This window comes from Tamandua tetradactyla, chromosome 4, assembly GCF_023851605.1.
Source record: "Tamandua tetradactyla isolate mTamTet1 chromosome 4, mTamTet1.pri, whole genome shotgun sequence".
NCBI classification, from domain to species: Eukaryota; Metazoa; Chordata; class Mammalia; order Pilosa; family Myrmecophagidae; genus Tamandua; species Tamandua tetradactyla.
The window spans coordinates 55,602,819-55,614,308 of NC_135330.1; positions in this window are offsets into that span (position 1 = coordinate 55,602,819).

Sequence of the window (11,490 nt, forward strand, 5' to 3'; positions counted from 1 at the left end):
AAATGAAGCTCAGTGATACATATGCAGTAAATTTTAGTCTGAATTTTTCTATGTGTGTACAAATGTGTGTGAGCTTCCCCTAAGACAGTCTAATGTTTCTCATCTGGGCTTACAGTTGGTTTCTGTTTTAGAAAATGATTTCTTAAATGAAACAAATTACTTTTGTAAATAAAACATGCTTTGCAGTTTTTTCTTTGTTTAAAGTAGCATTAAATCCTGGAAGTCAAATTTCCCTTTGATGAGAGTCAATGGGAAATAAAGTCTATTTGTTCTGTCAAGAGGTAGCAAAATATTTGTTCACAATTTAAATGCAGGAAGTTAAGAAAGGTCAAAAACAGTCAAATCAATAACAGGGTTTAGTCAATTTATTAAAACCCATTACGTTTTTCTCTATATATTTTATGGTAAATTCGAATTCCGTTCCCTGCAGTGATTAAGAAAGAATATGAATCTCAGAAAGAATCATAAATGAGTTTAGAAGTAAAATCAACCCTAAACTTATACAATGTTAAAGGAAGAGATTAATTTTACTTAGCATTTTATTAACAAGATGACATATTTTGTAGCTATTTTATATTTCATATGACTTCTTTTTCTAGAACTATTAACTGATGTTTCAGTTTTGTGATTTTGTGTAGCAGACAAAATTACTCCTAGTTCAAAAAATGTCTTAACATTAATTTTCAAAGAAAAAATAATGAAGAAAAAGGAACTGGATTTGGTCTAGAATTCCTAATTACTTCATGGAGACCTCCAGTCTTTCTTCTCATTCTGATTTTCCAATTCTTTCTGCATCTAGACTTCAAGTACTTTCCCAACAGCATCATCAATTCCAGGCGCCTCTTTGCCCTACTGACATCCCTGCCCCACTGACACAGCCTGTGTCGGTTAGATTTCTCCTGTCCCAGCCCTCACGTCTGCTCCTACTGCTCTGCTTGGAACAACAATTATTTTTAAAACACTTAAGTTACCTATTGGTATCATTAGATATGGATGATTCCAAACTTGACCCAGGACCATAATGTGCCAAGTAGATTTTGCTCTTGTTCTACATTGATTTCCTTTACTATCCCTCAATGTTCTTTTTATTGTGACCTGTCTCATGGCTACCACTTTCATCAGATGACATTAACTCTTTTGCTAAAAATAATGGAAGTCACTGGCTTGAATTTCTCTCCCTCCACTTTGAAATATATTCCTATCTTTACCATACTCACTTTTCCTCTCCTACGTAAGAGCTCCACTACCTCTTCCCTTTATTAGACCAAGCTCTTAATCTGTTTTCTTTATTCTTTTCCAGAATAAATATTGTTTTGTACAACTGATACATTCTTCCTATATAAAGTAACTGCTAAGTGTGCATCAAAAAGTTAAAAAACAAGTCAAATCCAATTGAAAAAGTTATTTCAGAAGAACAAAAATGAGTTTGAACTCCCAAGGCCTTAAACATGGGAAGACATTCTCAATCTCAGTCACATAATAGAGATGCAAATTAAAATTACATCGAGAAAACAGTTCTTAATACTAAATATCCACAAACTTGTTCACACTCTGTTGGGTGGCAGGGCTGTGAGTGATACGGACTGGCATTTTGCACCCGTGTAATACGTAGTCCTTATGGATGGCATAGTGGACACATCTATCAAATTTACAAATGCAGATCGGCTTTCACTTAGAAATTCCAGATCTGATGAGTTACCCTTCAGACATATCTACACGGTCAGAAAACATTACATGTACAAGTTATTTATCATAACTTTATTTGAAATCAGAAATTACTAGAAACGATCCAAGTGTCCACCTATGGGAGACTGGTTAAATAAACTAGGGCACACTTATTCAATGGAACAATATGTACTTACCTGTAGAGGTGGGTAAGAGATGGTGGCAACGATAGGAGCCAATACATGTTAGCATACTGTTTTAAATTGTGAATCTAATTTCTATTTGAAAGCATGATACTTAAAAAAAAAAATTCCCTAACACCCCATTCATAGATAAACACCATTAAATTTTGGTGAATAGTATTCCAGCAGTTTCTTCATCCATATAGAAAGAAGGGAGAAAAGAAAGAAGCAAGGAAGAAAGGAAGCAAGGAATAGAGAGAGAGAGAGAGGGCAGGAGGAAGAAAAGAAAGAAGGAAGGAAAAAAGGGGAAAAAAGGAAGGAAGGAAAGAAGAAGGGGTGGGAGGAGAAAGGAAGGGAAGAACTGTGATCTTCTAGATTAGAAATTTTTGGAAAACATAGGGTAATTTATAAAAGTTTGAAAATATGGGTCATAATATGGGTCCTCTTATTTACCAAGTGTATTCTAATCCATTAGAACTTATTGAATAAAAGGATTATAATGATATGAAAAATTGTTAACCTATAGTAAAATTTTATTTTTATAGCATATATTAAACATAAACTGTGCCACAATGAAATCAAGGCAATGATGATGAAAACTTCAAAATGTTTTAACCTCAATTAGTGTTATTTATCTTCTTGCTATTAAAGAAAATGAAGTGTCTCACCCCATACACACTTCCTCCAACATTACCTCTCTCCATCTCTTGAGGCTTCTATTGATACAGTCACAATATCAGACTGATCAGGACTGTGTTAAATTACTCAGAGCCTACCATCAGCCCTTTCTAGGCCTTCTCCATTCCTACTTCCTTATTTTGATTCATCTCTAGTTAGCTTAATTTCATTGTAAAGTGGATTTCATCAAATATTCTTTATGACACTGTTCCCTTCTGATCTCATTATCTTGAGAATGTCTGTGGTTGTCTTTATACTTGGAAGAACAACTTGGAGGAGGTATCAAATCTAGGAGTCACATTTTTGATCCCACAGAAATTTTATTTTTATTGAATGGGTAGGTTTTACTTTAGAACTTCTAGAAAGCAATAAATGGCTATTTTTAAAATTTTGACAACCTAGAATTCATTCATTTGGTTATTTTTAAATTATACAAGCAGTAATGTTAAGGACATTTATGTGGAAAAAGTACAAAATTGCCTGTAGTAGTACCTAACTAACATAGTTACTTTTTAAAATACAATTCATACTCATTGACATGATAAATATTTGTTGCCTTTCCCAAATTGAATGATTTTAAAACTGCTTCACTGCTGGCTGATTTTACATTTTATATATAGTTTCCAAATATGTTTAGTCTTGTACCGGTGTTTTTCTAAAACTTTTTAAATTGTATAATATAATATATATAAAAAGCAAAAAAATAAAAAAGCAATAGTTTTAAAAGCACTCCCAGAGTTTGTCATGGGCTACCATACCATCACATCAGATTTTTCTTACTAGCTCTCCAGAACATTGGAGGCTAGAAGGGATATGCATTTTTTTATCATCACTTTTTTTTCTCTATTGTGAAAACCAAAAAATATACAAAAAAGCAATAAATTTCGAAGCATAGCATAACACTTAGTTGTACAACAGACTTCAGAATTTGGTATGGGTTAGAATTCCATAATCTTAGGTTTTTACTCCTAGCTGCTCTAAGATACTGGAGACTAAAAGAAATATCAATATAATGATTCGGCAATCGTACTCGTTTGTTAAATCCTACCTTCTCCGTATAACTCCACCATCACCTTTGATCTTTCTCCTACACTTTAGGGGTATTAGGGCTATACCCATTCTACCTTTTTCATGTTGGAACGGTTGTCAATAGTAAGGGTAGGGAGATGGAACTATCTGATGTTCTGGAAAGGCTGTCCCCTGGGCATTTCAAGACTTATCTGGTCCAGAATTCCATCTGGAGGTTGCAGGTTTCTGGAAAGTTACCCTAGTGCATGAAACCTTTGTAAAATCTTATATATTGTCCTAGGTGTTCTTTAGGATTGGCTGTAATGGTTTTGGTTGGGTTTGGCAAATTGTGGTAGGTAGCAATGTCTAGCTGAAGAATGCATAAGAGTGACCTCCAGAGTAGTCTTTGGATCCTATTTGAACTCTCTCAGCCACTGATAACTTTATCTGTCACACTTCTTTTTCCCCTTTTGGTCAGGATGGCATTGCTGATCCCAAGGTGCCAGGGCCAGACTCATGCTTGCAAGTCATCTCCCATGCTGCCAGTGAGACTTTTTCACCCCTGGATATCACGTCCCACATAGCGGGAAGGGCAATGGTTTTACGTGCAGAATTGGGCTTAGAGAGAGAAAGGACACATCTGAGCAACAAAAGAGGTCCTCTAGAGGTAAATAGGCTATGCTTTTCCGTTACATAAATAAGCTTCACAAGAGCACAACTCAAGATCAAGGGCTTGGCCTATTGATTTGGTTGTCCCTTATGTTTGACAGAGAATCAGGAGTTTCACCAGTGGTAAAATTTAATAGTTCATATTTTTTTCTCCTATCCCTCGAGGAACTTTGCCAATGCTTTTTAATTATCTGCTTAGGATATTCTGAGATATATCCAGGCATTACATTAAGCTATAGAGGATTAAAGACCCTCATTTTTATTCTGGGCTCCCTGTGTTTTGATTGTTTAAATGAGCTATCTAGATAGGTTGAGTTAGATATGTGCTACAGTAAATTCAAATTCTGGAAAAACTAAACCTTTGGTGTCAAAAAGTAGGTGAGGTTCTAAATATAGATAATGTCTTCCTTACTCCTGTGCTCTAAATTACCTTAATCTTGACCTGAGTGCCTTCATTCTCACCTCTGAGTACCGGGTTATACATATATAAAGCCTCTAAAAATCCAGAAATAATAATTACCACTCTAGACTAATTGTAACTGCTATAAGAACTTACAATCTAGGTAAGTTTTCTTATAAGTATTTTAGATCATACAATAATTGCTCTTTTGTTTCTGACTTATTTTGCCTCACCAAATGTCCCACAGGTTCATTCACAATGTTGACACCACAACTTTGTTCCTTTTATGTAGCATCACAATAATTGACCATATGTATACACCATCATTCACCAATCTACTTCTCAGTCAGTGCATCTTTCAGTCACCTGCATTCATTAGGCATCATGTATAATGTCCAAAGTCCACAGTCCATCAACACTCTCAATTTTAGATAATTTCATTGTTCCCAAAAGAAAGATAACTAATAAACACACTCTCACCAAACAGGAAATCTAAACCTCTCCTTACCTCTTGTCCCTCCCCACATTATTTACCTCTGCTGTTGCTGTGCTACTGCTGTGTTTTCCCACTAAGCATATCCCAAAGCAAGTAATAGCAGTTTTCCCCTTATACTCTGAACTTAAACACTATTTGTACAAGAATTGTACAACTCTTGTATAAATTGACTACTACACCTTTGAAGTAGTCCATGCAAGAACTTACTGCATTTGTAGTGTTAATCAGTGGGACCCATAGGTGTATACAACCCCTTTCAATCATGTTTACTTTCAATATGGTACTTTTGATTGTACCATATCAAAAAGTGATCTTACTTATAGATCTACTAAAGAACTGTCTTCACTTCTATTTATTCCCTTACATTTGAGTTCAACCTCATTGCTAACCCTTCACCCATCTCCAGCTTCTAGGTATCTCTAAATCCCCTATACTCTGTATTATAATCCTCTGATTTTACCTTTATCATGGTCATAAAAGTGGAGTCACACAGTATCTATCCTTTTGTGTCTGGTTTATTTCACTCAGCATTATGTCCTCAAGGCTCATCCATCTTCTCATGTGCTTCAGGACATCATTTTGTCTTATTGCTGCATAATATTCCATCGTATGTATCTATCACATTCTGTTAATCCAGGCTTATGCTGATGGATATTTGGATTTGTTTCCATCTTTTGGTGATTGTGAATAATTGTGCTATTAACGTTGGTGTGTAAATGTCTCTTTGTGTCTCTGCTTTCAGCACTTCTGGGTATTTACAGAGTAGTGCTATTGCTGGGTCATACAGCAACTTGATATTTAGTTTCCTCAGGAACCACCAAACTATCTTCCACAGTGGTTGTACCATTATACATCCCCACCAGCAGTGAATAAGTGTCCCAATTTCTCCACATCCTCTCCAACATTTGTAGTTTCCTTTTTTTAAATAGCAGCCATTCTTATTGATGTGAGGAGGTATCTCATTGTAGTGTTGACCTGCATTTCCCTCATAGCCAGTGAAAATGAGCATCTCTTCATGTGCTTTTGAGCCATCTGTATTTGCTCTTCAGAAAAATGCCTATTCATATCTTTTGCCCATTTTATAATTGGTTATTTATTCTTTTGTTGTTGCGTTATATGGTTTCTTTATGTTTACAGGATATTAAACCTTTGCCCAAAGCATGATTTACAAATATTTTCTCCCATTGAGTTGACTGCCTCTTCACCTTTTGACAAAGTCTTTTGAGGTGCAAAACACCTGAAAAAGTGTTTTTGAGGAGTTCACATTTATTTTTTTTTTCTTTTGTTGCTTGTGCTTTGAGTGTAAAGTTTAAGAAGCTACCTCTTTTTACTAGGTCTTGAAGATGTTTCCTTACCTTTTCCTCTAGAAACGTTATAGTACTAGTTCTTATATTTAGGGGTTTGAGTCACTTAGAGTTCAGTTGTGCATAGAGTGTGAGGGAAGAGTCCTCTTTCATTCTTTTGGCTATTGATATCCAATTCTCTTATGCCCATTTATTGAAAAGACTATTTTGTCCCAATTCAGTGGATTTGGGGGCCTTGTCAAAAAAGGCTCCCACACAGTAGGAGTTCCACACAGTAGGAGCTCAATTGACCTATCAGCCCAAAAGTTGTCTCTCCAAACTGCAGCAAATTTGATAGTTTTATAGAATTAAAAGATAACCAGGGGCAGGCCATGGTGGTTTAGCAAGCAGGGTTCTCACCTGCCATGCCGGAGACCCAGGTTCAATTCCCAGTGCCTGCCCATGCGAAAAAAAAAAAAAAAGATTGTCAGGCTTTAGGATGATAAGCACAGTGGGCCAAGATGATGTAACTAGGAATGATCTAATTATTGAGCATGTGCAGATCGATTACGTGCTCAGTCACAGAATGTATGAAAGGAAATGGCGGAATGAGGTATAGGTGACTTGGAGGTTAAATTCTAAGCCACTACATATGTCAGGTGGGCCCTTTTTGGTTAGTTTCAGTCTTGGTTGTCCAGATACCTTTGGATTTGGGATGGGTGGGTTCTGGGCTGACCCAAGACCCTTCATTAATAAAAATTAGGGGATATCTTTAGGGATTAAAATACTCTAAAGTTGAAAAACTGGATAACGGTACAAATGAACATTAGTCACAAGGTTTTTACAATCACAGGGTCATCAACTAAAGGCTATACAATTATTATCAGATATCAAGGAGGCTGTATTACAATTTAGAGATTTCCCATACTTCCTTCTGTCTACGTCAACATACCAAAATACAAAAAGGATTAGCTATAAAATGATCCAGTAAACAAAATCATCCCTTAAATCCTGCATTCTTGGATACATTTCCCTTCTTTTTAATTGCACCTTTAAATTCCCTAATTTTCTGCATCTACTTTGCTTTTTGTTCTCCTCTAACAGAGCATCTTTATTTTTAGTTTTAACCTTCTACTGAGTTGTTTTCACCATTAAAAGATTATTTCATTTATAAGAATTCTTGCTCATATATTTATTTCCTCCCAGAATCTTCATTTTAAGTCACTTCATATTGGTTATGATGATAATATCTCTCTGTGACTATTAATTCAAAATTTCCCTGTTCCAGGTCTTGTCAATTTTTTTTCTGTTTATTTTTACTCTGCCCAACTCCAGAACTCTCTTTCTCTGCTTATGAGATAACTGGAGGTCTTTTCACTGATTGGTAAATGTCTATGCTTTTCAGACCATTCACAAATATTACCAAATCTGTAAGTGTCTTCTTACTACCCAATTAAAGTTTAATCACTTCCTTCATCTTACCACCACCACACATTGTGCCTTTATTCCGTGCACATCACATTCCATTGTGATATGTTTTGCAAGTGTCTCTCTCCAGATTCATAGCTCCTGGAAATCAAGAACTAGATCTGAATCTATCTCTGTGTCTTGCAACAATGTGTAGAAGCTGGAATGTTGGAGGTGGTCAATAAGCATGTTTTAAGTCTTATTATAAAAGTAAGTCACCTTCACTTTCAGTCATAAAGGTAATTATCATTTTGGGGGGAGGGGGCAGGTCCAAGGGTAAGGGAGAATGCATGGGTCGGAATCCAACCTGGGTCTTCCGCATGACAGTGAGCATTCTTTCACTGAACCACCGTTGCACCCCCAAATTGTCTTTTAAGTATAAATTTATATCCACCCCATGTAAAATATTTACTGTAGATCGCACTCAACTCCATTACCATAGTTTCACTTCCATGTCACTCACATTAAGCTCTGTGTTCTAAAATAAAAGTCGTGTTCTTTCCCAGGTCTAAAATCTTAGGTCCTCTAGTCCTTCATATAACCGACCAAGCCCAGCTCCTCGTTCACGGCGCGCGTTAGTCCTACCTTCCATTTGCCCCAGTTTCGCCTTGATTCACTACACTAGAACTCATGCCTGAGTGAGCCTGTCTCTTGTATCTCAAGCACCTGGCACATGGTAAGTTTTGGGGACATTTTACTGCAAGTTGTTTAAGCGGAAGGAAGGAAGTTTGTGGGGGACTCCGTGGTCTGCGGCAACCCCATTCAGAAGGCAGAGCCGAAATGCTGGTGCAACTCTCTTCCCCTAGAGACTGGGAAACCTTGCGGGAGGGTTTAGTGAGGGGAGTTCGGAGAAGAACTTGAAGAGGCAATTAAATGAAGTTAAAGATACTTACCAGTACGGTCCTGAGGCCAAACTTGTCGATTTTTCGTCCTAGAGGAAAGCATCTGCCTGCCTCTTACCCTCTCTGCCTAGTTCTCTTAACCTGACCTAAAAATATTTCACACTTTCCTATCAAACTTTAAACTAAAAAAAAAAAAGATTTTTTTTTTTAACTGCAGGTGTTTTTAAGTGAAAGGAAGGGAGTTTGTGGAGGTCATTTTATTACAGAGCAGCTTTAAAGCAGCTAATCAAATACAGTGCCTCAGAATTCATATTTGGGTTTTTTTTTTCCTACCAGATATGTGCAAAAATAAATACGCGATTAGCTTCCATCTGGATTAACTTCCAAATGGATGTTTCACAACTCCATTTTACCCATCTAGATATGTAATATTGTCACAGTACAAATAATGTGATGTTTCATGAATTTTATAGGAGCTGAGTGAAGCAACTTTATTACCAAATGGACATTAATATGCTGATTATTTTTTTAAATGAAAATCTGCATTTTTAGTAAATGAACCATTTATGAATTGAAATAGCTCATTTTCATGTAAATAAGCTTCAAAGTAAGTGCTTTTTACAAAAGGATAGTTTCTCTGTAATATTAAAAATAGAGGCTTTTATTTTTAATATTGTGAAAAGCTCAGTCTTGAGCTAGCTCATTAAATAGAGCCAGTAGATAGTCTACCTAATTTCAGTTAAATAGTCATATTTCAAGCTGACATCCTGCTTAGTGATGACTTATATTTAAGTTAAAATTACCGATTCAAAAAGCAACACTAGGCGGGCCAGTGGCTCAGCAGGCAGAGTTCTTGCCTGCCATGCTGCCATGTCAGAGACCCAGGTTGGATTCCTGGTGCCTGCCCATAAAAAAAAAAAAAAAAAAAGCAACAAGCAACACTAGCTCACTAATTAAAAATAAAGCTGATTTTTAAGGCTTTCAGATCATAGCATCTTTAAAGGAAATGTAAGGATCACCAAATATAAAGATCATGGTTCATAATGAAGGCAATGTGGAAACATGGTCTTTGTTTATACACTTGCTCAATGAAAATTTTCTTCAAAGACTATAAGGGAAATCTTGGAAAAGGATTCAAAACTCTTAGACCTAAACAGTTTTGACCCCAATAATTCATATTCTAGAGTGTCAGAGGAAACGAGTCCCCAAATGCTCCCTGGAAAGTAAATCTTCCCTGAGTTGGCAGCCTGATCATATTGCAACCAGATTGTCTTTTTGAACCTTGCTTTAGAAGGAGTTAATTTTTTTTTTTTCAGATTAAAGTTGTTTAAACTTCATATACAATATAAATGAAATCAGTGGAGTTTGTGTACTGGGGTGAGAAAATCAGCCTGATGAATTATAAAATTACTTCACGCATTTTTACTATTCTAAATTGAACGTCTGTTTCTTAGTGTAGAAGCAGTTTATAAGTATTCAGTATTAAAATTTGGACATTCATAGGGTTTTTCTTCATATCAACAAATTATAGTTAATTTATTTTTAGGCTCCAGTTTTTCTTTTCATTTACTAAGACCAGATTATTAATTTTTAAGAGAAGTTTGGAAATTAACTCTTTGTAACTAATTCTCTGAGCAAAGGAAAAACTATGAAGACTGGATGGTCAGGCCAGGATCCCTTTTCATTTGGTGTATGTATTTCCTTTCTTGGTGATTGCCAGATAAAAACAAATTTGACAAAATGTATGTTTTATCGTAATGTTTTATGTATATATTTTATTATTTGATAATATAGAAGAGAAAATTTCATAGGAACAATTTGTGTTGTTTTTCTGGGATAGTTCTGTAAAACTGAAGTATTTATGCATAAATGTGTGTGAATGCTTTCCCATTGCCCCATTGTAGAACGCAGAGCATCCACCAGGTTGTGCTAAAACCTTTACAATGGCTCTACTCTGCTGAGGAGCTGCTTTAAATGCTACAATTTGTATGTGTTATTTCAATAAACCATGTAGTGTATGGATACATGCTTAAATTGCAAGTTTGCAGGTGCATGTTAATATGCTAGATTTCTGAGTTTATTCACGCTTACTTGAGAATGGCACTACTAGACTGCAGCAATCATACTTTCTGTGGAATGTGACTTTTTCTTGAATGTACTCCATGCAGTCTTCTCAAAATGTGCCAGGGTGATGGTTCCTCTTACTCATTGTAAGCATCTACTCTGATCTCACTGCTCAAACAGTGGGGACGCTTGGGAAGTGAGAGTTCCCTAAGGTCAGAGTCGCAAAGGTAGATCACCTACCCCCTTTTTTATATGCATGCCCTTTTCCTTAATCCACATGATGTGAATTCATTTCTAGGAAAAGCACATTTAAGGAATCTGAGGTTGAGTCAGCTTTCCCTCTATTCCAAATCAGGACAATGTTATATCCTGTGTATAAATACATAAATATATAAATATACAGAAATTCATCGATTGAAGCCCATTTTGTGATGTATTTTGGTTACTTGGAAAACTGAATCAAGGATGGTCTCCACAAAAGTAATTAGATATGTATTAGCTGGTAGACTGGGTTCACGTAAATGTAGGTATTTTATCTTCAGCATCTTCTTTGGATATCTGTCGGAATAAAATAACTGAGGATAACTAAATAAAATATGATGTTAAATCTGACACATGTTCAATAAAGAAATAACTTTAGAAATATGTAGGTTTTAGAAGTACGCGTATGTGAATCTGTAATCTATAAATCTGTATATTTATACATTCTTTGACACTGTTAAGATGGCTATTAATC